This window comes from Fundulus heteroclitus, chromosome 11 (genome assembly GCF_011125445.2).
Source record: "Fundulus heteroclitus isolate FHET01 chromosome 11, MU-UCD_Fhet_4.1, whole genome shotgun sequence".
NCBI classification, from domain to species: domain Eukaryota; kingdom Metazoa; phylum Chordata; class Actinopteri; order Cyprinodontiformes; family Fundulidae; genus Fundulus; species Fundulus heteroclitus.
The window spans coordinates 2,451,502-2,475,235 of NC_046371.1; the positions used below are offsets into that span (position 1 = coordinate 2,451,502).

General features: G+C 42.8%; 1 long non-coding RNA gene across 1 annotated transcript; it reads right to left on the reverse strand.

Moving 5' to 3' along the window:
* Positions 1–409: 409 nt before the first annotated feature.
* On the reverse strand, positions 410–1,355 carry LOC118564496. Its single transcript, XR_004931884.1, has 2 exons — positions 584–1,355; positions 410–511 (listed from the first exon to the last, which is right to left on the reverse strand). It is a non-coding gene; the product is annotated as an uncharacterized LOC118564496 (long non-coding RNA).
* Between the last annotated feature and the right edge of the window lie 22,379 nt (positions 1,356–23,734).

The following is a 23,734-nucleotide window of genomic DNA, read 5'->3' on the forward strand; positions in this document are numbered from 1 at the left end:
ATCACCAGGAATTTGTGGGACATATGGACCACCTTTGCTTCAATCAAAGCAGAAGCTGTTTGAGGAGAATTTGTGACAACAGTTTACAAAGAACGAGAGAATATAAAGTCCACATTTGACCGTATCGGAGCTTTCTGTTTGACAGAACTGCATGTTCCGCTATTTTCTGCAAAGGTTCTGCAAAACTTTTTACTTCTTCTTGAGAAATTCTTTCAGCTTAAGGCAGCAAATGCACTTAGGGTAGATTCATCCTCATCATATTAATATTCTGATCTAAATATGTCTGTCTGTATGATTTTGATTGAAGTGGCATTGAAATTACATATTGTGAATTGGGGCAGTATAAATAAAATGTAATCGAATTGAATGATTCAAAGATCTGTAATGTGCGGGAGCAGGACTCTGATTTCAGCCGACACAGGTCAGTGGCGTTTTCAATGTTTTTATTTACAAGCAGGAAGTGGACTCGCCCTCTCCACGCGCAGTAGCTCGCGCTTAGTGTGGTTAACCCCTGAGGCAGAGACAACAGGTTAGTGAACAGTGGTCGGTTCACGGTAGCAATGTGAAGGACTTATCCACTAACCTGAAGTTGGGGTAGCTGGGTCCGGAGAGCCGGCAGAAACCCAAGCGAACTGATCCGGGAGTGGAGGGTAGCGGGCGAACAGGCAGGGATCCGACAGGGGCTTTCCAGAGGCGTAATCCGGGGGAGTCCAGGTCCAGTACACAGAGGGCAATTATCCGGCGGCGGTACAGAAGGGAGGTCCAACAGGGAGAGTCCGGGTCCAGTCCAAGTTCGTTCACGGGTAGGCTCAGAAGAAACACAGGGGTCAGGAAACAGGCAGACAGGGACGAGAACGCTGGAATGCTCATACGACTTGCTTGAGACAATCTGGCACTGGCATCTGATCTGCACAGGGATTATAAGGAGGTGAAAACAGATGAAACCAATGAGGACTAATTGCAGACACGGTGGAGATGAGCAGGTGTACCGGTGGGACAGATCAGTGCCAATGCCAAGATCATCACAGAGCCCCCCCCTTAAGGGCGGATACCAGACGCCTTAGGATGTTCAGAGCGTGCCTTGTGGAAATCCCTGATAAGGGACTTGTCTAAGATGAAGCGGGCGGGAACCCACTGCCGCTCCTCAGGTCCATAACCCTCCCAATCAACCAGGTACTGCATGCCCCTGCCCCACCTCCTGGACTTGAGTATCCGCCTTACTGTAAAGGCCGGAGCTCCATCAACCAAACGAGGAGGAGGTGGGGTTCTGGAGGAGGGGAAAAACCTTGAGAGCCTGACGGGTTTGACCCGAGAGACGTGGAATGTAGGGTGGACCTTCATCGTCGGAGGCAGGCGGAGGCGGACTGCCACCGGATTAACCACCTTGGAGACGGAAAACGGGCCAATGAACCGTGGCGCCAGTTTCTTACTCTCAACTTTCAGGGGAAGGTCCTTTGTGGATAGCCAGACTTTATCTCCTGGTTGGTACTGCGGAGCCGGAATTCGTCGGCGATTAGCAGCCCGGGCTTGGACCTGGGACGATTTAAGGATGGCTCTCCTTGCCCTTCTCCAGACCCGCTGACACCTTAGTGCAGACAGACGGGCGGATGGGACCCTGGACTCCCTCTCCTCGATGGAAAACACTGGCGGCTGGAACCCATGCACAACATAAAAAGGGGAGAGCCCAGTGGAGCTGGAGGGTGTGGAGTTAATGGCATGCTCCACCCAGGGTAGGTTCTGGGCCCACTTGGAGGGGTCAGACTCACAGATGAGGCGAAGTTTGGCTTCCACCTCTTGGTTAAGACGCTCTGTTTGGCCATCAGTCTGAGGATGGAACCCAGAGGACAGACTAACAGAGATCCCCAGCATGGAACAGAACTCCCGCCAATAGCGAGCCACAAACTGGGGCCCCCTGTCGGAAACGATGTCAGTAGGTAAACCGTGTAACCGGAACACCTCCTGAGCCAGGATGGCACCCATTTCCTTGGCTGATGGGAGTTTGGGAAGGGGAACCAGGTGGACCATCTTTGAAAACCGATCCACAATGGTAAGGATGACTGTTTTACCTCCCGAGACAGGCAGGCCAGTAACAAAGTCCATGGACACGCTGGACCAGGGCCGGGGGGGTACAGGCAGAGGCCGGAGTAAACCGGACGGGGCCTGACGGGAAACTTTGGCCTGGCTGCAGCTGGGACAGGCGGAGACAAACTCCCTTACATCCTTAGTCAGGGTGGGCCACCAAAACTGGGAGCGGATAATACAGAGAGACTTTGTGATTCCTGGGTGGCAGTATAGGCGGGAACTGTGGCAGAAGTTAAGAACCCTGCCCCTTAAGGGTTCAGGAACAAAGAGCCTGTTCTTGGGACAGGCTTGAGGGACCTGTACCCCGTCTAGAGAACGCCTGACCTCATTCTCAAGGTTGAGCTTGGTGACTGCACATCTTACTGTGTCTGGCAAAATGAATTCTGGCGCCTCGACGGGACCCTCCTTCTCCACCTCGTACATTCGGGACAGGGCGTCCGGCTTTGCGTTCTTGGAGCCCGGCCTGTAAGAAAGGGAGAAGTTAAACCGGCTAAAAAATAAAGCCCACCTGGCTTGTCGGGGGTTGAGTCTCTTTGCCGTCTTCAGGTACTCTAGGTTACGGTGGTCAGTCCACACCAGGAAAGGAACCTTAGAGCCTTCTAGCCAGTGTCTCCACTCCTCCAGAGCCAGCTTGATTGTTAGGAGTTCCCGGTTACCTACGTCATAGTTGCGTTCCGCACTGGATAATTTTTTTGAGAAGTAAGCACATGGGTGAACACGACCGTCTTCGGCTCTCTGGCTGAGTATGGCCCCGACGCCAGAATCAGAGGCATCCACCTCTAAAACGAACTGTTTCTTGGGGTCGGGGGTGATGAGAATCGGGGCTGAGGTGAATAAGTTCTTCAGCCGTCTGAATGCTTTGTCAGCCAGATCGTTCCAGGTAAACCTCTGCTTACAAGAAGTCAAAGTGTGGAGGGGAGCTGCCACTTGACTGTACTTCCGGATGAATCGTCTATAGAAATTTGCAAACCCCAGAAACCTCTGTAACTGCTTCCGATCGGTCGGGAGAGGCCAGTCAATGACCGACCTGACCTTGGCTGGGTCCATTGACATCTGGCCGGGAGACAAAAAAAACCCAAGGAAAGAGGTGGAGGTGACATGGAATTCACATTTCTCCGCCTTCACATATAACTGGTTCTGTAGAAGGCGAAGTAAGACAGAGCGGACATGTTGTCTGTGAACAGTTATATTATCGGAGTAAATGAGTATGTCATCCAGGTATACGAACACAAACCGCCCAATCATGTCCCTCAGTACCTCATTAACAAGATTCTGAAAGACGGCCGGGGCATTGATGAGCCCAAACGGCATGACTAGATACTCGTAGTGGCCTGTGGGGGTGTTGAAGGCGGTCTTCCATTCGTCCCCCTCCCTAATCCGGACGAGATGATAGGCATTTCGTAAATCTAGTTTAGTAAACACTTTGGCCCCCTGGATCTGGTCGAAAGCCGTGTTCATGAGGGGAATGGGGTACCGATTTTTAACTGAAATGTCATTAAGTCCCCTGTAATCAATACAGGGGCGGAGGGAGCCATCCTTCTTCCCAACAAAGAAGAAACCTGCGCCCGCAGGAGAGGAGGAAGGGCGGATAATGCCGGCTCTTAGGGCCTCGTTGACATATTTCTGCATAGCATCTGACTCTGGCGCAGACAAGGAATACAGGCGACCCCTAGGGGGAGTTGTACCGGGTAGTAGGTCGATACAACAATCATATGGGCGGTGCGGAGGCAGGCTCGTAGCTTTGGCCTTATTAAAAACCTCCTTCAGGTCATGGTACTCAGGAGGAACCCTAGATAGGTCAGGGTAGGTCTCCTCAGACCTACAATCCAATCTCACAAAAGGTTGAGCCGACAGTAGGCAGCAACCTGAACAGGCGGGAGCCCACCCATAATCTCTTTCTTTTGCCAATCTATTAGGGGGTTGTGTCTCCTAAGCCAGGTGGCGCCCAGGACAATGGGAACCTGTGGAGAGTCAATTATCATAAATGTAAGCCTCTCCCTGTGATTACCTCCAATTAGCAGTTCGATTGGCTCCGTGACGAGGTGGGAGTGGTTCAGTGGATGCCCGTCCAGGGCAAGGACGCTGTGAGGAGATGGTCCCGGGTGGAGTTTGATGTTCAGAGTCCTCGCCAGTCCTTCGTCCATAAACTCTGTGTCCGCCCCAGAATCAATGAAGACAGAGAGGTTATGAGATTTTGCAGAAACAGTGAGTGTTGATGGGAACAGGAGATCTGGGGAGACAGAGAGTTTTGTGCGGCTCAATAGGGATCTCCCCCCCCCTACTGAGCCTGACCTTTTACTGGGCACGAACGGACGTGGTGCCCCTCACCACCACAATAGAGACAGAGACCGCGCAGCTGTCTGCGCTGGCACTCCTCCTTAGTGAGGACTGTCTTCCCCAGTTGCATGGGTTCAGGATCCGCTGAAGCATGCGGGGTCAACGGTACAGCAGAGGCGGACGAAGGAGTCCAGAGGCGGGATGAAGGCGCCGGACGACGATCCCTTCGCCGTTCCATTAGTCTGAGGTCGACTCGTGTGGTAAGATCTTCCAACTCCTTGAGAGTCCTGGGGTAGTCCCGGGTAGCAAGTTCATCTTTTATCTTTTCGTTCAAACCATTAATGAACACATCCATAAGAGCGGGCTCATTCCATAGACTATCGGCAGATAGCAGGTGGAAGTCAATAATATAGTCAGAGACGGACCTGTCTCCCTGCTTGAGGGATAAAAGACCCCTAGAGGATTCCCGGCATGGCAGGACGGGGCTGAAGACTCTGACCAATTCGCGTGAAAAATCATAATAAGAATGGCAAATCAGTGAATCATTCTGCCATTCAGAAGCCCCCCATAATTTAGCTTTGCCGGTCAGCAGGGAGATAACAAAAGCAACTTTAGAGCGATCCGTGGGATAGGAAGATGGTTGTAACTCAAAGTGGATTTCACATTGAGTTAAAAACGCTCTGCACTGATCTGGGTTGCCCCCAAAAGGCTCGGGGGGAGTTAGACGCGGCTCAGGCAACGTCGACGTCATCACACGTGACGTGGTGACGGAGGCGGATGTTTGCGGAAGTGCGGGAGCCTCTTGGCTGCGGAGATGACCTAGGATCTCGGCGACACCAGCCTCAAGCTGCGAAATGGACTTTTCCACCCCCGTTCGCCACTCTGTATCTGGCGAAGAGTCCATCTTTCTGGCCAGATTGTCCTGTAATGTGCGGGAGCAGGACTCTGATTTCAGCCGACACAGGTCAGTGGCGTTTTCAATGTTTTTATTTACAAGCAGGAAGTGGACTCGCCCTCTCCACGCGCAGTAGCTCGCGCTTAGTGTGGTTAACCCCTGAGGCAGAGACAACAGGTTAGTGAACAGTGGTCGGTTCACGGTAGCAATGTGAAGGACTTATCCACTAACCTGAAGTTGGGGTAGCTGGGTCCGGAGAGCCGGCAGAAACCCAAGCGAACTGATCCGGGAGTGGAGGGTAGCGGGCGAACAGGCAGGGATCCGACAGGGGCTTTCCAGAGGCGTAATCCGGGGGAGTCCAGGTCCAGTACACAGAGGGCAATTATCCGGCGGCGGTACAGAAGGGAGGTCCAACAGGGAGAGTCCGGGTCCAGTCCAAGTTCGTTCACGGGTAGGCTCAGAAGAAACACAGGGGTCAGGAAACAGGCAGACAGGGACGAGAACGCTGGAATGCTCATACGACTTGCTTGAGACAATCTGGCACTGGCATCTGATCTGCACAGGGATTATAAGGAGGTGAAAACAGATGAAACCAATGAGGACTAATTGCAGACACGGTGGAGATGAGCAGGTGTACCGGTGGGACAGATCAGTGCCAATGCCAAGATCATCACAAGATCAGAACCTTTCCCAAATGATCTGCACATTATTGATATAATGCAGTGCACTATGCTAAATTTTGATGATACAAGGAGTAAATGTGTTGACCAAAGACCACATCAGGAGTCCTACTGTGGAAATCAGCACTTTGATTTCAACAGATTCACTCACCATTGGCTGCATTATGTGGATCTATAAAATCTGATGCGTTTCCTAGGTTTTAACAATGGTTTTCATGGTGTTTTGTAATGTTTATTTGGAAAAAAGTTTGGGCAAGGCTGGAAAATGCATAGAAAACAGTTGTAATAGTGGTTCCATCAGAAAAATATAAGTTTATGTCTTACTGTTACACAGGTTAGCCTTTATACTTTATAACTACAGCGCTGTACTTGATTTATCTTGGATAACAATTTGGATCAACAACTTCCCTCTGGGATTATTAAAGTATTATTATTCTGATTCTGATATGTAATCCCAGGGGGAAACTGCTCTTAAAACAGAACAAAATCTAAATTTGATTCCTGAATACATTATGTTCCCTCATTTATGTGATCCACTTTTGTGCATCTTTAAAATTCAGTTTAACTGTTGGCAAAGTTTGCTCTGATTTCAAATCCACTTGAAATCTGGACTGACCTCCATCTGCAATCCAGAGAAAAATACATAAATCTCCTTATTTTTTTTCTTTCAATAAGTCATAGAACTCATTCCCTGGAAAGTATGTCCCCAATTAGATTTATAAGAATGTACAAGACTATTTGATTTACGGGCATTTTAATGTTAAAGTCCACTGCAGAAGATCAATCTACACATCCAACTTGAAAGTTAAAATGCTTGGGAGACAAGCAATACTTTTTTTAGCATCAATCAGATAAAAAGCAATATGTTTAATATCGCCTAGTTCCACCTCTGAAGCCTCGGCCACCTGTGCATGCAAGTGCACCAATCAGTTGGCGAGGTGAGGATAGTTAAAGCGGGGGATAGTGAATGATGGAATGAAAACCTGGATAAGGGGTGGCCAGACTCAGATGAAAATGGAGGTCAAGCGTGACGGGTTGAGCAGATATTTGTATGGAGATTGATGATGGGTATGGCTAAGAGATTTTTTTTTTTAAATAACCTGCAGAGTGAGACTCTGGGTGGAGTCCAATTCTCAATAAGATTTCACAGCTTTATTGGTTTCTGCAATATTAAGCAGACAAATGAGCTGAATGGAGGAATGGAAGAGGTGGTTGTTGAGCAGCACAGGGTGAAAAGCATTTGTGGGCAAACTTCATAAATAACGACACAATAAAAGCTCACTGATGCTGAATCAACGATCAAAATTAATATGATGCTTTAATGATGACTTGATGTGAATTTGGGAGAATGAAAATAACTGACGTGTGCCAGGCAGGTAGGTTATGGAGTCTCTGACTGATATTTGTAGATAATTTACTTGGACGAATTTAAAGAAGCAGAAGAAACAGAACTAAGCAGGAAGACAATAATTTATACCACACTGGAATGACCTAAACGTGATGTTTGCCATCAACAGATGACTTTTGTTAGGTGATGGAGACAAAATTTTGTTTTGCTGCACCACTCTCTCCTGTCCTGTCATAGTTATTGTTGAAAATGAATTATAATATATGGTTGTAAAGTGACAAATGTGAGACAAAGCTTTTAGTTAGAGTGGCTCGTTGGGAACCAACTCCCAGTTTTGGTCCGTGAGGCAGACACCACGTCTACTTTTAAGACTAATCTTAAAACTTTCTTTTGTGACAAAGCTTCTAGTCAGAGTGGCTCATGTTACCCTGAGCTATCTCTATATTTATGCTGCTATAGGCTTAGGCTGCTGGAGGACATCAGGGTCTATTTCTCTCACTCTGCTGAGTTCTCCTACTGCTCTCCAATCTGCATTGTTTGTTGTTATTGCAGCTTTTAACTTTTTGTTCTGTCATTTTTATCTTAATAGAAGGTACACCTGGTCTGGCGTTCTGTTAGCTGTGACATCATCAGGGGAGGCAGATCATCCAATATTACCATCTAACATAGAAAGTACTCCTGGGTCAATGTGAGCTTCTGTGCTTCCTGTGTCTCTGCTCTGTCTTCTCTAACATAGAAAGTACTCCTGGGTCAATGTGAGCTTCTGAGCTTTCTGTGTCTCTGCTCTGTCTTCTCTAACATAGAAAGTACTCCTGGGTCAATGTGAGCTTCTGTGCTTTCTGTGTCTCTGCTCTGTCTTCTCTAACATAGAAAGTACTCCTGGGTCAATGTGAGCTTCTGAGCTTTCTGTGTCTCTGCTCTGTCTTCTCTAAGCCCCAGTGGGTGGAGGCAGATGAGCGTTCACACTGAGCCTGGTTCTGGTTCTGATGGAGGTTCTCCTCCCTGTTAAAGGGGAGTTTTCCTCTCCACTGTCGCTTCATGCATGCTCAGTATGAGGGATTGCTGCAAAGCCATCAACAATGCAGACGACTGTCCACTGTGGCTCTACGCTCTTTCAGGAGGAGTGAATGCTGCTTGGAGAGACTTGATGCAACCTGCTGGGTTTCCTTAGAGAGGAAACTTTCTCACCAACCTGGAGGATCTGATGGAGTCTGACTTTGGAAAGTGCCTTGAGATGATGTGATGTGTGTTGTTAATTGGTGCTATATAAATAAAATTTAATAGGAAAAAAGCATATAGTAATACTTTCATGAGGCCCTGTACTTCTGCTAAGTTTAAAATGTATTTGGATGGATGTATATTTTACAGGCAGTTGAGTCATCCAGTGTTTAGGAGATAAATACATTTAAACTTTATTTTCAGAACCTTGTCAGTCAGTATAGCTCAGGGGTTTGTTCTATTTCAACTTTAACACACAGTCCATGTTTATTTTACTATATTAATGAACACATTCCAAGAGGATCCCTCAGGTCCTCGAGCCAAAATCTCCTCATTGGCTGAAGGAGTGGAGCGAGCTTCCTCTGTTTCTGCGTTGGTCAGTCTGGACTCATTTCAAAGCAGCTGAAGGTGTTCCCATTCAAACAGGCTTAACATTAAGTTAGTTTACATTATGATTGTATTTCTTTTTAAATATAATTCTTTATTGTCTCTTTGTCTTTTAGTCATACCTCAATTTGTACATGTCTTATCATAGAGCACCTTTTATCATGAAAGGTGCTCTATGTCTAAATGTCTTTTTCTTTTCACTGAGTTAATTATTTAGGTTCTGGTTCAGGGAAAATTAGTAATAAAGTAACAAAAAGACATTCTGATAAATTGTGTCTCAAAGTTGTACAGCCACTTGTAAACAAGATACATTTAAATGTAAAATTTGCGATCCGAGGAGTGGAAATCTGATGAATGAGAATGAGGATCTATAAATGTTTTTTTGTTTTTTTTTTATGTGTCGTGTCTGTCAGTGTAGCACCATGGATTGCTTTCTTGATGCTAAAGAGAGACCAACACATTTGCAAAAAAACTTTATGGATATTGTTTTAGGACTATTTCAAATTCAATGGATATAGAAACGGAAAGGTAAAGGAGAAAGAAAGGAAGACAAAAGATGAAGCAAACGTTAAAAGAGAAAATGTGGATCTATCCATGTTTTACTAAATAAGATGCTATTTAAAACAAAACAATAAAAAAACAAGTTGGTATTTCTACCCATCAGTTTTAACCACAGAAACAGAAATGCAATTCAATGTCATGTTTGGTATTTTAAGCAATAAATAAATAAATAAACAAAAAATAAATAAAAACAAAAATATCTTTTTAGGGGGACTGATAAATCCCCAACTAAAAAACACCAACAAATAAATAAAATAATAATGCAGAACATGAAGAAAAAAACAACAGGAACCCCAAATCACACGTAGAACTGCAAAATAGGGAAGCACAAAATCACATAAATGAAAAACATTTAAAGAACACAAAATCCATGTACAAAACATTTAAAAGCTTGAGCACACCATGACTACCTGACAGGAAATAGTTTCTTTTTGGATTTCATTTCAAGGTTATTGGTGACAAACTAAATAATTGATCTTTAGAAAAAAGAAAGGGGAGTTTATCCTTTACAAATGTTCTTTCTCAAATCTCCACAACACATTTATAGCTGTAAAAGAAAGCTAATTTAAACAAATAAGAATGATATGAAATAATTATTTGCAAATCAGCAACGTTTATTTAATAGGATTAAATATATTTTTGTTGCTTAAAATCCTAGCAGACGTGGATGTTTCCACAAGTCGGTTTGTAAATCATCAAATTTTGTTTTTCTTTGAAGTTATTCTTTAACCTTACCGTGTGTTTATTCCGATCAAACATCAGTAAAACAATCAGTGGCGACAAACTTCCTCCTTTTTGGTGAGAAAGCAAACCTTTTTTTTTCCTTCATCCCTCCACTGTTGTCCTTTTCATGTAGCGGCAGATTATGCAGTTCATTGACATTCTCTCCGTTTGATTGCAATTTCCTATTCAGCCCTTTGATGCTGGACAGATTTAAAAATTCTGTTTGTGAACCGTCCATACCTTTGGTCTGTCGAGTGCCTGGCAGGATTGGAGGCTGACAAGCCAAGCAATAGTCACCTCCCCTTGAAAAGAGCCAAGGGTGGTGTGAGGTTCACGGCGTTCAAAGCACCGCTCTCCTCCTTCATCATTATGTGGTGTAATGCCAGTGAAACTATTCATTCTGATGAAGATGTGGATGTACTTAGTAGAATTCCTCATGACCGCATGCTTTAAACCTCTCGGGTTTCACATTTCGTATTTTTTGTCTTTTATCTTAATGGCTTTTCTTTTATAGATAGGTACAGATGCATATTCCAACAGCTTTTAAATAAAAAAAATAAAAAATCATGGAATGAAACTTTTTCAATTATTTTAAACATCACATGTGCATTTGCGTCAACATTTGTTGTATCTAAACTAAATAATAATGCAGAACGTGAAGAACAAGAGAAACCCAGATCATATGTAGAACTGAATGTAGGTCTGAATTTAAGGAAAAACAGTCCTTAAACAGATCAGAGACTTCAAACTGTAGCTTTCTTAGAATTATTAGTGATGAGTCTCGTTCTTTCTGTATGTTTGTTAATGTATAAAAGAATCTTTGTCTTTCGTATGTCTGTAATGTTTTTCTGTTCATGTGCAACACTTTCAGTGTCTTGTTACTGACAAGTGCTGTATAAATAAACTTACCTTAGCTCACCTAAGAACCCGAGGTGAAGAGGAGGCAACTCCTCTGAAATGTCCAGAGCCGTCGGAGGACATGGCTTTCAATCACTGTTGTGAATGAGTTACAGATAAAAGAGATGGATCTTTTTGTCCCTCGAGGTCGACTCAACTAAGAGAAGCAAGAATCGCTTAACCAACCAATCAAACATGAATAATAAAAAAAATACCTTGAGGATCTAACAAACAAAAAAAAAGAACTTTCAAATATTTCATTAGCTGCGGTTTCAGGACCAAATTCAGGCAGAAGATTACGAAGGCAATCTTGACGCAGAATTAAATACGAGTAGCATCTAACCAAAATGCAGGGAGTGATGCAGGCAGCGAACAGATGACAAGAGGCGATGAAACAGAAATGTTTACCGAAGGATCTAACAGGGTGGATGAAACCCAGGAGTTCATCGACTCAGAAAACGAATTACTGACTGAGAGCAGATGAGCTGATTGACCAGTGGAAGTCAGGAACACTAACTGGAGAGGACAGCTCAACATGCTAACCTTTACTAATTAAACACAAGCACCACAAAACAGACCGGCACAAGACCAATTTATAGTTCTAAAGTAAAATACGAAAGCAAGACAGAGGGTTTCATTTCTGACAATACCAACTCCATGCAAGGGATGGCTTCCAGACGCATCACAAAAAGGTCTGAATTAAAGGAAAAACAATTATTTGAATGTAGGCAAGTGGCAGGGGCCAAAAAAAATAAATAAAAAAAAAACAGGTATTGGAGTCCACAGTCTGGTCCAGCAGGGTAGAAAGTTCTGGTAGGAGGCTATAGAAAGCAAGAACAGGCCTCTAGACAGCGGCCAGAAACCATGAGAGATGGTGAAGGAGATCCAAAGGGTGACCAAGAGACGGTTCTGCAGTTCTTGTCCCTGACAGGGAACACCAGCTTGTGAAGGTAGCTCAATGTCCATGGAGGAAGTCAAGCGAATGAAAGAGAAGGAACATTTAAATACAAACAGCCTCAAAGTGCTCAACTCATGACAAAACACCGTCTACATTTTCTCTTTATTGGGAAAATGTAGTTATGAGAAGTATAGATTTCTTCTCTTTAGCTACGGAGCGCATAAAACCACACGCCAATATAAAATAGCATCTCCCACTTCACAACATTCAACTCATAGCTGTCTGCATTTCTGGATCTGCTGCAGGGAGAATGGAGCCATAAGACTGCTGGGATTGGTCACCAGCAACGCTGAGCAGCACGGATGAGTCTCTCAGCATTTCTGTTGTAGTTTCATCCCTTTTTTGATAGTTAGAAACAAGTCAGTTTAGTTATTTTATTGCTTTATTGATTTTAATTAAACTTTGTTGACCCCAGCCTTTCCTGTCTGCATGGGTTTAGCTGCGGAGGGATATTGATTCCGGCTGTAGGAAAAAAAGCACGATTACACACAACCTCAGTATGAAGTACAACAGCAGAAAATAAGAGCCGCGGAGGACAAACTAAATTGGAAAATTGGGAAATCAGCCCGTCTGAGTTGTCACAGCAAACAGTGCTGTCTCTTGGAATTTACCTGATGCGATTGAGTTGAAAGTTTTTGGATATTTTGTGGTTAGAAGAAAGGAGAGAACCAGGAATTACATCTGAGTCATAGTTAGTGCTGTGTTTGCTATTATAAATGCAATCCTACATGAGAAACTTTTGCTTGAGATGGTTATTGACATAAAACTAGAGGTTTATGGACCCTGAAGGCCAAGCTGCTCTGCAGTCTGTAACAACGAGCTTCCACTCTGTAATACAGAGCATGAGGAATATGTCTGCCCGGCGTGACGAGCGCATGCTAAAATAAAGCAGAATAAAAATCTAAATGTGTTATAGCGTCATAATATGCACTGCTAAAAAAACAAGGGAACCCTTTCTAATCAGAGTATAATATAGAGTCAGTTAAAGTCCTGAGCTATTGATCGGGTCAGTTCAGCAGCAGAGGGGCCGTTAATCAGTGTCGGCTCGTCTGGTGTTAATGAAAGGAACAAGCATGAGACCACCCCAGAAGCAGGGATGGTTCTGCAGGTAGACGACACAGATGTGTTTTTCCTCCTTGTTTTTTGACAGTTTTTTAGTAGTTTAGCATTTGACCAGGGTCAGCGTCACCTCTGGTAGCATGAGGCGATTCATGGACCCTACAGAGGCTGCACAGGCAGTCCTACTCCATCAGGAAGGCTCATCAGTGGCCAGATGTGTTGCTGTGTCTCCTATCGGTTACTCTAGAACTGGACCGGGCCGTTGGAAGTCCTGAACCCATCAGCAGGACTGGTACTAAGATAAGACGAGGAATAAAGTGTTCATTATCAGGAATTAATGGACGATGCAGAGGCGTGAACCGTCCCACGCTTTGCTTCTGCGATGTCCATTCATTTCTGAAAATGGACATCACGTCGGGCATTGCCCCGTTAACACCATGGTCACTTATTAATACTTCAATGTTTTTCTCACCGTTAAAATCCTATGTTTTTCATAAGAAATGGCTGAGAGAACTATTTAATATCTCTGCCAAGGTAACTGTTAGCAGCTAATATTTGAGCCAGAGCAATAATTGAGAACAATCAGGCTGTTTGACCTGAACTTTTTCACAGGTGTCCTATAAAACCTTTAAACGGACACCCTGCAGCCAATCAGAATCAAGTATTGACCCAGACCATGGTATAAGATACGATAAGATAAGATAAGATAAGAAGTCCTTTATTGTCCCACAATGTGGAAATTCGGGTAATTGGAAAATATCCTCCTTTGTTCAAGGAGGAACAGGATGAGGCCACTGGTATGAATATCTCTGACCAAACCATAGAAACAGACTTCCTGATGGGGTCTGATGGCCTGGTCTCCTCTAGGAGGCGCTGTTCTCACTGCCTGGTACCGTGGAGCTGGACTGATCTTTACCAGAGAACACCAGAACCGGCAGATTCTGGTGGTCCTGTTCTTTTCTCAGATGAGAGCAGGTTCCCTCTGAGCTCCTGTGGCAGAGCTGGAAGGTTCTGGAGAAGCTGTGGAGAACGTTACGCTGCCTGCAGCATCGTTCAGGAGGACGGTGGTGGTTCAGTGTTGGTCTGGGGAGGCAGAACCAAGGAGGGACTCACAGACCTGTAGAGATTAACGATGGCATCCTGACTGCTGTTAGGTATCAGGATGAAAGCCTTAGAGCCATTGTTAGACCCTTAGCTGGTGCTGCAGGTTCTGGGTTCCTCCTGGTGCGTGATGATGCCTGGCCTCATGGTAAGAGTCTGCAGGCAGTTCCTGGAGGATGAAGGTCTTGATACCATGGACTGGCCTCCATGTTCCCTGGACCTGAATCCATCAGAACATCTCTGGGACTCCATGTTTAGGTCCATCTGATGCCACCAGGGCTGGACCTCAGACTCTCCAGGAGCTCAGTGACGCTCAGGATGTAGGAGGAGATACTCCAGGAGACCCTCCATCATCTCATAAGGAGCTCTGATGTTGTCCAGCATGGATGCCATCCTGTGGGGCCATAAAATCTACTGAGGACTGATTTTTGTTGCTGCAGTGAGATTTCAGCTAACTAGACCATCCTGCTGCTGCATCAGTTTCACTTTCTCTCTGACTTTGGATTAAACCCTCTGTAGGTTGATTATTTTCATCTTCATCAAATGATGCGTGATCCTTTTGTTCCAAATCATTACCCGTCCCTTAACAGCATGGAGATCAGATGTGTTTTCAAAGTGCTCCTTCACATTTTGAGTAGTGGCTCTTTAGTTCTTGCCTCATTGAATGTAGTTAAAGTCAAACCTTTCGTTGTTTTAGGGACTCACCTGAGACTTCTGCTTGGCCTTGATTAAGATCAAGAGAACATTCTGACCCATCCATTCATTAATATGATGGACACACTTCGTTAGAGGTTGCGGGGGGCAATGGTCATGTGGATGCTCATCAGGATTTTGTCTTTGTGTGACAAGAGATGTTGTAGTGCTTTATAATGAATGAATGATCTCTGTTTTCTGAGATGTATAATCACCAAATGACACAAAGCAGGCTGGGTCTGCCAAATAGGATCTGACCCAATCGAGCAGAACCCCAAGGTTCCTCGTTATCAATCAGTATGTCATGTTCAGCTGGGTCAACGCCGCACAGAGATCTACTTAAACCAAAAGAGACGGTTCCGGGGCATCCCTGGTAAGGTCCATGTTATTTAAAACCTCCGCCACTACTGGCTCAGGGCGGTTTTATAGTTGAAAACATGACTGGACAGCACTGAAGAGGTTGTTTGTTTTTAAAAAATCAGAAGCTACAAATATGTTTCTAAACTGCTTCTGCAGTTATCTGCCCAAAATGTGTTTCTGAGAGATGAGGAGAGGTTAGCTCGCTGCAGATCTGTTGGAAATACCGTCAGGTGCCATGTAGAGTATTTCCGGTGGAACATAACTTAAGATGTTTTCAAAAGATGTGTGGGAGATTGGTGTAAGTAGGGAAAAGTCAAACCTCTACATTAATAACTGTCTAAACCGTCTGTCTTATTGCACCGTTCTCTAAAACTGACTTCCATGAATTTCTGGATCTTTTTTTAAGATTGAAAATGTCTTAGGACGACAGATTTCTGCTCCGCCCGATTAAAACTATCCATCGTTGACGACATCGAAGCATGGATTTGAGTTTTCTAAGCTGGAAAGAGAAGAAAACTGATTTTATTCAATTCTAACAGCATTTCACAACCCCCTGGATCCATAAGCAGCAGGTTACAAATGAACCTGGTTTCCTGTTCAGCAGGCAGGCCAGCAGTGTTTTGTAGAAAGGCTCCTTTCAGTTATGTCATGTAAGAATCCGTGCTTTTACTACAGCTTGACTAGATTGTTGCGGTTCACTTTACGCCACTGCTGGTATTCTAACATCTACAAGCAAACGCCAACATATGTCGCCTGTGCTCTCTTCTCGTCGTTGGCTGCCTCTGTGCCAAATAATTGATTTTGAAATAGATTAATGGTCTGGCTCCTCCGGACCGCTGTGACTTGCCTCAGCCTTGTGTTTCTCCACGGGGCCTTAGATCAGCGGACCAGACTCTGTTGGTGGAAGCACAAACGAGGAGATGGGAAATTATGGAACGAGTTGCCTTTAAATACTAGACAGGCTTGATTTTCTATTAAATACATTTATTTTCAGTGGCTTTTGAAGCAGTGTGGATTGGTTTGTTTCTGTTTTCTTTCTGTTTATTGTGCTTTTTGGTTGAACAACTTGTTTTTAAAATCTGCTTCAGGAATCAGATGGATTTGGATCAACTTTAACCTCCACCATAAAGTCATCTGCGTGCATCCAAAGTAAGGACAGCCACGTCTCCACTGCAAGTAAAGCTCCCTCCAAACTGACTTGTCTGCACTCATGACCCAATCAACCTATTAGGACGTGGCTTTATTGAGGCAGAAAAAGAACAAAAATCAACTCCTGATCCAGTTTGGTCTTTCTGTTGGTCAATACTTTGCGTGTCTCTCGCACCATCCCATTAAATGTCCACGGTAACGTCTGCCCTCGACGGCCTGCAGAGTTGGGACTGATCCAGAATCAGCATCAGATCTAATATTGATGTCATGCTTGGATTGGAGGTGGGTTAAGGCCTCCTGTTTAGATGGCATGGTCATGCTTCGCTGGACGTCATCATTTGATTTTAGTCGGAACATTTAAGCAGTCAGTTACAAGAAAAATAAGCACACCTAAATAAAACATTCAGTCTTCTCATAAATTGTTCAAAAACAAATGTTTGCAATAAATCACTAAGAATTTATTTTAGATTTGGCAGATTGGGAAAGTGATGGGGGCGTGATACACTTGTTTTTATAGTTGGATTATTCTGGGTTCTTTAACACTACTGGTGAGGTCTTTCTATATTACGTCTTTCCTTTGTGTTATATAGTTCTTGTTTCAGTGCTCTTTGTGTTCTTTAAATACACTTATTTTAATGTTAGAGCTTTTCCTTTTAGATAGTAGATGTGTTTGGTTGAGCTTCATTTGCATTCATCATTCTTGGTTTCCACTTCTCTCAGACTGCGTTCACACTGAAAGGAAATGCGACCCAAATCCGATCTTTTTGCCCATATCCGTCTTTTTCACAACAGTGTGAACGGCCCAACTCTGATCTTTTCACCCCCCACTATGGGCCACTTCCATATGTGCTACTAATCTGGATACATATATTTTTCAAAGCATCCGCGATGTGAACGGTCATGTCACATTTTATCTATCGTCACTCTCCTGTCTCCAACTACACATCCACACACAGTAGCAGCACGTAGCACTACATAATAATAATGATAATAATAATAATAATAATAATAATAATAATAATAATAATAATAACAATAATAAAAATAACAAGGAGAGATCCAAGTTTTTTTTGTTTTTGTTTTTTTACATAAACTTAATGAACACATAACTTTAATGAACGCTTCTACAGACAATTAAATTCACCATAACTTCCATAAAGAGTGCGCTGCTGTGTGACCTCCTGTTATCCACGCATGCGGGTCGCTTTATGGTCTGTCCTACAGATATCTGGGAGTTGGCATCCACAACAAGCTGAGATTCAGTGAAAACACAGATAAGTAAAAATATCTCACCAAAGACTCCACTTCCTATGTAAATTAAATAAGTTTTCCCTAATTGAATCTGTCTTTCGCTTTTATCACCTGGTTTGGCAGTCTATCAGATGGAAACAAGAACAGGATTAAGCAAGTTGTAAAAATTGTTGTCAAAATTATAGCAGTGAGATTACCCAATTTGGAGTCCTGATAAAGGCAGAACTCAGATTCTGCCGTTCTCTGCCATCTGCAGTCACAATGCTCTTTTCCCTAACATCCTGGTATTATCATTGCCACCCATTTGCATCGGTTGCATTTGTAACATTATCAATATAGGACCACAGTTTTATTTTATCTGCTCTGAGGTCCATTTCCTCAGCATGTGACCCCACTGATAGTTTGCTGCAGAGGTGAACACTAAATATTTGATTCACTTTATTTGGAAATGTCTGCAACCAAAAAACAGATTACGTGCTTTTTCTCAACCAACTACTTTACACAGTTAGCTGCCCCAGTGGCATATTCTAAACAGTCTGTTGATTATAAGGATTATTTGGATTTTTCTTACCTGATGTGCAGCTCTCCCCCCCCTGGCCTGCTTCTTTAGGAGAACATAAATGACCTTTTGTGGTTACTGGTGTCCAAACTGGAAAATGGATAATTGCATTGCAGTAGGCAAATTAAACAGGTCCAAACTCTTATCTAGTAGCACAAAATAAAATACTTGGTTTTTTTTTAACTGATCTAAGCAACCTGATTAGTTGGGTATGCAGCAAATGTGATAAGCTGCTTATGTTTAGAAGGAGGCTGTTGCTACCAGTGTTGTTAATGACGGATTTTCATGAGAAAACTGCAGTTAGAATAAACAGGTTTTTTTTTTTTTTTGTTTCCAGTAGAATGTTGCTAAAAAAGCCCTGATGCAGCTTCCATGTGGTCTTTTTCGGGATCATGGAGACTTAGTGCATAATTAATTTCTTGGACACATAGGTCTAAATATTCAACTCATCACTTTTCAGAAAGTTAAAGTGACCAAATGAAACAAAACAGTTCAAACCAGACTGGTGTTCAACTCAGAAGTTGGAAAATTAAACTTTGTGTTGCATCCTAAAAAGTATGAATGGGAATAATGCCTCACAAAGTTTGCAGGGCACTGAAATCAAGGCTTTGGAATGAACACTGCTACACATTGACTTTGTTGTCCATAAGCCATTCTGTAACTAATTTACATCTTTGTCAATTTAAAAGAGCAAAATGCCCAAGCTTTAAGTTGTTGGCTGACTTCAGATGGTGCTTAAATACACTGCTCAAAATAAATAAATAAGAGGAACATCTTAACACACAACATAACTCCAAATCAGTCACACCTCTGTGGAATCGATGTCACCAGTTAGGTAGTAACACTTACTGTGAATCAATTTCCCTGCTGCAGTGCAAATGGACCATTCAACAGGTGGAAATGAGAGACAGTTAGCTAGAAAACCCCTATAAGAGAGTGAATCTGTTCTCGTCCTTTCTGGTTGAACCTTTAGTCACTTTTTTATCTAGTCAGTCACGCATAGAAGTTCTTTGGGTCTACAGCCCTCCATGTGCTCACCAGAGGTAGTCTGACGGCCATTAGGTACAGAGAGCAGACCCTCAGACCCATTGTGAGACCATATGCTGGTGCTGTTGGCTCTGTGTTCATAATAAAGTTTTTTCAATGAGAATATTCAATTAGTTGAGATCTAGGATGTGTTGTTTTAGTGTTCCATTTAATTTTGTGAGCCGTGAATATCCACAAAGAAGACGTTAAGGGGCGTAGAACCCGTCTCGTTCATCATGGACATTTTCTGGTGTTTTATTCTTGGTTATAGTTGCTTGGACGGATGATTATGGCACCTTTAGGCAGCTGGTCATTGGACCTAAGGACCAACCAAACTCCTCATTCCTCCTCCTGAAATCCTGGTTGATTTCTGTTTGTTGTACTATGGTGTCAATGAAAGGAAGTGGTCTGTTAGAGGTTTTGCCTTAGAATAGATCCACAGTTGTGCCTCCAATTAACTCAGTAGTGTATGAACATATCAGAAGCTTACAAAGCCATGACATCGTAATCTGGCTTTGTAATCCATGTTTCTGAGTTTAAGTGATGGAGGATTATTTCAGTAATATTCTCATTATTCTGGACCTCAGCAAACAGCAATCATTTTAGTAATTCTAAAGAACCTAAAGAGGAAAGATTTAGTCAGGTTTAATGTCACATAGTTAATGGGGGGGGGAGCTAATCTTCCTGTTCAATGTAAATATCTGGTATCAACTATAGATGGATCTGCCTTCCCTTTACATGTAGAGAGACAAAAACATTTCAGAAAATAATGCTGAAATAATTGTCATCATCTGTAGACATTAGAGGCAGAGTATTGATGCTTAACTCTTCTGAAACCAGTATTTGCAAATGTGTTTGTCTGATGAGGAGTGAGTGGTAACATCCACCTAGTCTCTATAACCGGAGCTGACACACCTGCTTCCAGCAACTTAAAAGGAAAATCCACCTCCATAATAACTTAGTGCTAAATATTAATTCTCAAAAGAATTTGGGAACCTTTGATTGTGAGGACCCAAATCTCCAACATGACCTCTGCTTTTGAAGTTTAGCTCGCCGGTGCTGAATATCTTGGTAGTGTCACAGAAAGTTCGTCTTTAGCTTCGCCGCTGATTTTATTCACAGAGGTGGTCTTTGAGAAGGAAAAACAAAACCCCTTTAGTTCATCACCCAGGGTGTCACACAACTCCCCACAACAGATTTAATAAGATGAATAGAATTTAAATTTATTCAAAGCCTTTTCTGCGGGTTTTCATCTTCATTCGGATTTTATTTTCCCCTCATTTTCCCAAAGAGCGCACAAACACAGCAGGGATAGAAATGAAAGGTCACACACTATAATTTCTTACAGTTTTTCACTTTAAACATAGTTTGGGCATCTAATGTATCATTTTCATATTCATTTTCATGCTTGATGTTGAAAAATATGCAAAGAAGCTTGAAAGAAAAGGCTGCAGCAGAAAGTTGCATCGCTGAACTCCACCATGAATGCATAACCAAGACAAAGGTAGTGACATGTCTCCAGGTTTAATGTAAGATGACAAAGGGATGAATTATTTGGTGACTTATCCAGTAAGGAGGAGGACGAGCAGAGCAAACCGGCACTCCCTTCAGGGGTATAAAAGCTCCCTGCAGTGAGCCTGATCTCCCTGGCTTTTATCACACTGGTTATTGGCCACAGGTGGGAAATAAAGTTTTAGCATTGTTTTAGCAAACTTACAAACCGAAGCAACACTAACTTTAGTGATCGGCGAAACCCGGGTGTCAGTACCACCAGCGTAAATAACATTCTTACTGTATTTACGCTTATCCTTAGCCAGCAGGTTCAGGTAGGATTGTCGTTCCGGCCCCTGGCAGACATTTCACCCAGCAGAAGTGTTTCTGAACAGGATGACCAACTATAGCTTTAATGTTGCATTGGCAAAATGTGGCATTATGCATCTGCAGACAACAACAAAAAGGGAGAAAGGTGGACTTTCTGACATTATGCCAATTTGCATATTTGCCTAAAGAGTGTGGTGCAGAGGAAGACTAGGAGAGAAATGCTAAATGAACAATAAAAACATAAATGACGTTTATTGAGGACATTCTAGGTGGGTACTCGCAGTACGTGGTAAGATTCAGCAAAGGCAGATAAATAATATGGCAGCTTATCTCAGATGCAACCTAATGTAAACAGCAAAGTCTGTTATATTGTTAAAAGAACATTAATACAATGTTGTTTGCTGTTAACACGTTGGACAAAAATCCAAATTTAAAACAACTGCAACCAAATCTCCGCACTGCAGCACCTCTAGCTGCTGTTTCTGAAAGCATTCACTGGAGAACTGGCTTGACTGTTGCTTTACAGATTGTTGGGATGGCTCTCTTTATGGATTTCTGCCATAATAAAGACAAAAAATCTCAATTTACTGTCTTCATGTACCGGCTGGCAGGCCTGCACCACAGCTAAGTCCTACAGAACTTTTTCATAGTGGAGGTGTAAAGCACCATGAGTTGTTGCTGTGCTCCTCATCTCCTTGACAATTTTGGCAATAAAAAATTAAAATAAAATGTTTTAAAACAGCAGATTAAAGCCCTAACAAGTCATCCCTTTACTAGTTGTGCTAATGCATTGTTGTATTGATAATTGTGTTTCGTTGCATACTAACATTAGCATGACACGACATGGAGCCTCTACTGGACATAAGAAAAGGAGCAGTTTAACCTTTGCTTTGCTATTAATTATCTTTTTTAACCATGAAGTAACAATATAGACTCATAAATGTTGCCATGACTGAGTTGAGTCATTTTTAAAATTGATGAATTAAATTTGATCGTAATGAAAATAGAGTTGTCATCTTGTAGAAAGCTAATGCAGTGGGACATAGTTCTTGGATGTATTTTTATTAAAGCTCCTGAAATGTCATTTTATTCGGGAAAACTTGTTCTACCATGTGCTTCAACTTAAGACAGGTAAACTGTAAATTGCTTTAGATTAATTAGAAAATATAAACTCTAGCTACATAGTTAAAAATGTCCAGATTTGCCCATTAAAGATAACCCAAAGGCTTCGTTGAAGGACGTGATCAGTTAAGGTGAACAAAAGCTCAGTAAACCTACAGGATAATCAGCTCTGGATGCTCAGAGACATCTGCTGGTGTCCTTCATGGCTCATTATTCTCTCTGGACACAGAATGAAAAAAAAAACACAAAGAAGTGAAGGCTTCATCTAGATTAAAACACGTCCCTACAGGTAGAACCAGCAGTGTAAAAGCTGACCCTAAAACCTGGAATCATTTTCTGAAATCCCAACTGCAATCGACTGCAAGGCCCAGACGGCTTGTTGGATCGACCACGCTCTCCAGGAAAGCCATCGTTGGGGCTCCTGACTGAAATCTTGCAGCGTTCTTATTGATTTGCCTCAGGTGTTTCTGGGCCTTATTTGATTGAGGGCAAAAGACAACAGCAAAGCATTTCTTTTTCTTCAACGAATATGAGTCCTCGCATTCTTTCCTGTTCACATTCTGCAATTTATGGTTCCTGTTTTGCATAAATAATATGAGAACCAAGCCCAGGATTATCTAAAACCCGCCGTATAAATAACGGCATGCTGTTTTCTACAGAGCAATGTAGGAGGTGTGAGCCGATTCAACATATAATGTGTATGATTGTTGTGATTAATTCATCTTTTTAGCCTGCGTGTGAATGCAGGGGTTTGTGATTTCTGTGAGCGGACTGGAGCTCTTCTGTGTGACAGCCTTCACAGATAAGCGATCTTAATGTCTCTCCCTCTGTGGGTTTGCGTACGAGTGTGTCTGTGGGAATCAATGACAGTGAATCTTCAGAATAAGGCGTGTCTTTGCAAGCAGAAAACTGTGAAATGGATTTCATTTTTCTAATAACTTTGTTTCCTATTTACCGCTTTCCAAAGGATTTTGCTTTGCTTTGCCTTGTAATGATTGATTTTTCTTCTTTAGTTCCAAGTTTTCTACAAGGCGGGCAGAGCGGCACAATGAAAACACAACATGAGCTAAAATAATTAGACTGACAGCAGTTTTATTTATTTGACCAAAAGCAACTTTAGATAAAAGATAAAAGAATCAATCAAGCAAGAACACTTATGAGTGTCCTTTATCTGGTAATTTCCTGTTTGATATTCCTGTTATGTTCTCCTTCTGGTTTGGTTGGGTTAGTTTTCTAACTGAGCAAAAACTATCCATTTAAAAAACGTTGAGTAGTCCCTCCAGTTCCACATTTCCCTAAAAGATCTCTGTTCTCTCTGCTTTAAAGACTAGACTTTAATCTTGGTTTATACCGAGCTATTTCCATGTTAATGCTTCTTCAGGGAATGCTGACTGTAAATCCTAATTCTAATATCTTTATTCTTTTTATTCTATTCTTTGCTGTTATTGCTGCCATTACTTTTGTGTTCCCTCCTTGTTTTTTTTTTCTCCCATAGAAAGTACACCTGGTCCAGGTGTTGGTCTCTCTCCTGTCCAATTATCTCAGGCTTATTGAGGAAAAGAAATTA